Source organism: Odontesthes bonariensis, chromosome 5, assembly GCF_027942865.1.
Source record: "Odontesthes bonariensis isolate fOdoBon6 chromosome 5, fOdoBon6.hap1, whole genome shotgun sequence".
Classification (NCBI taxonomy): Eukaryota; Metazoa; Chordata; class Actinopteri; order Atheriniformes; family Atherinopsidae; genus Odontesthes; species Odontesthes bonariensis.
The window spans coordinates 7,962,379-7,965,065 of NC_134510.1; positions in this window are offsets into that span (position 1 = coordinate 7,962,379).

The following is a 2,687-nucleotide window of genomic DNA, read 5'->3' on the forward strand; positions in this document are numbered from 1 at the left end:
ATCTGGTAGAGGTCCTCAAATTTAAAAGAAATCACAATAATTATACTGCCCCTAAACTTTGGAATGGGTTACCGCTGCATATTCGTTCATCAGAAACTCTCGAAATTTTTAAAACATCTCTTAAAACCCACCTTTTCTCCCAGGCTTTCAGACCTGGGTGAAACAAATGTTGTCTGTGTGTGTAAATTGTTTTGATCTTTTTCTGAATTTCTTTGTTAAAAGTATCTGTTGAATTTTATTGTTATTTATTTATGTAAAGCACTTTGGTCAACCCAGGTTGTTATAAGGTGCTATATAAATAAACGTGACCTTGACCTTGTTGAATATTTGATGAAATTAAAATTCATATAAACAACATACTGTGTTGGTCCAAAAATTCTGAAAAATCATACGTCCTTCGTGTGTGGGCTCTGAATATTTTGGGTGAGCCTCAGCTGAATATTTGAAAGAAATGTTTAGCCCCTTTTGTGTCTCATAACAAAATAAGAAATATTTCTGTAAGCCAATGGATTTACCAATCTAAATAAGACTGCCAATTTTGGTACCATTTACTCAGTCGTGTGCAGAGATGCAGATGTTGTTGCATACCTCTGAAAAAACTGTGTAAAAGACTAAAATTAGATGAATTGGGGAATGTGTTCTGAAAACTTTAGGTTATTTTAAGTGATTTTTTTTTAAGTTTGCAGGGTGCAAAATATGTTTTTGTTCATAGGCCACTTTAGGAACTCTTGTATGATCATTAAAATCAAGTTTGGTCAAATCCAAAAAGTAAAAGTAAAAATATTTCCTCAAAGGAGTGGCAAACATGGGTATAAGATTTCATGTTAATATATCTATTCCTGAAGTTGAGATATGCACCATTTTCTATTTTCATTGCTAGCAAGAAAAACTTTGCACGTGTTCAGTGACTTTTTTCAGCGTTGTCAGTATTCCAAGTTTTGCCAAGATCAAGCTCCAACCCAAGGCCAGTTCAAGGCAGGCATATATGAGGGGGCAGTTAGAAATGTGAAGGGGGCATCATGCGTACACATCAGGCTCTAGCATTTTTTTTTTCTGTGCTTATGGTAACAGTTAACCTGGCGACGCCATCCTACGTACTTCCGCCCAAAGATTTTGGCTCCACACATAGTCTGGCCCAACCCCCCTACCTCGGTTCACTCAGTGTTTCGCCAATCAGCAAACAGTTGCGAGTGGTGACACAGAACTCACCCGCAGAGTCCATTGTAGTCCATGTAATTGTAGTTCATCCGCAGCGGAAATAAACATGGTGACGGAAGAAGAGACGCTAGAAGCTATCCATGAAGTTGTCTCAACTCTGGAGAGTATTACAATTAAAACAAGAGCAAGCCTCGTCAATTTTGTTAGTGGCAAGGATGTCGTAGCTCTCCTTTGGCGCACAACCTACGTCATTTCTAAACATTACTGATTGGTTAAGGGGACTCCAATGAATTTAAGTTGCTGAGTAAGGTCCCACCCTCCATGGAAACATATTCCTCTTGGGTTTTTCCAGACTGTTTGACGGAGTCAACAGTCGGCTTTCGCCCAGGCTAGGTAACAGTGTTTTCTTCATGGAATTAGGTTGTTAGCTAAGCATCCAACCCCATCCTGGTGAAGTGGATTGCACTTTGTCAGACCTCTATCTTCAGATCTATCCAACTTGGGTGTCCCACCTGAAGACTAAGCTCCTGCTGGTATGGCTCTTAAGGTCACGGAGGCACGCAAACCCCCTGATAGACACACACAGAGAGGACGAGAGATGAGAGGGAGCTGACACTATCTTGTCCCTTTTTCGGTGGATTTTTCTGCTACTGCAGTTACTTTTGTCAACTTGTAATATGTTAATTTTTGGTTATATTAAAATGTGCTTTTTTCAACTTCCAAAAATTTTGATTTGAGGGGTCAAGACATTTATTTTAGGGGGCAATGCCCCCTCTTACCCCTTGCGTAGAGCCGGCCTCGCTCCTACCCCTTGGAAAAATAAATAAAAATAGGTTTTGTGAACTTTGCTCTGTTAAGAACAAAGTTCCAACCAGCAAATCGCCACAACTGAGCTAAATCTAAGCGACGTCATCCAAAAAATGTGGGGATATCATTTTGATAACTGTGCATATTGTTTTAGGATACAGAAGGTGTGAAAACGTGACTTTCAGAACAGCGCCACTTTGTGGCAGACTAGTGTATTTTGTGAGGTACGCGGAGGCCCTGGATCCAGTCCTTCCTGTAAATAAGTATATTTCGAGTCATAAAGCCCGATAAGTTTTATATATGGACGAATAACTAAGCTATAATAATAGGGTTGCAGCAGCGCTGGGGCTTGGACGCCTTACGATCATAAATTATGGATTTCACTGTGGACTGGTCCACATGAAGACCCAGACCCAGACGAGCTGACCTGTCTTCTTTCTTCTTCGGTGGTATGGCAGGCTGCTGGGATCCGTTGAGTTGAAGCATCAGTGAATCCGTGCTCGACTGTGTGGTCTGATGAAGGAAGCTTTGAACGGGAATTCATAGACATACGTATATTTTTTTTATCTAAAAGTCACCGGCCGACCGGCCTGCTCTTTAAACTACAACCGAAGCTACGACCTATACCCACTTCCTGGTACAGTGTGTGTGTGTGTGTGTGTGTGTGTGTGTGTGTGTGTGTGTGTGTGTGTGTGTGTTTGTGTGTGTGTGTGTGTGAGTGT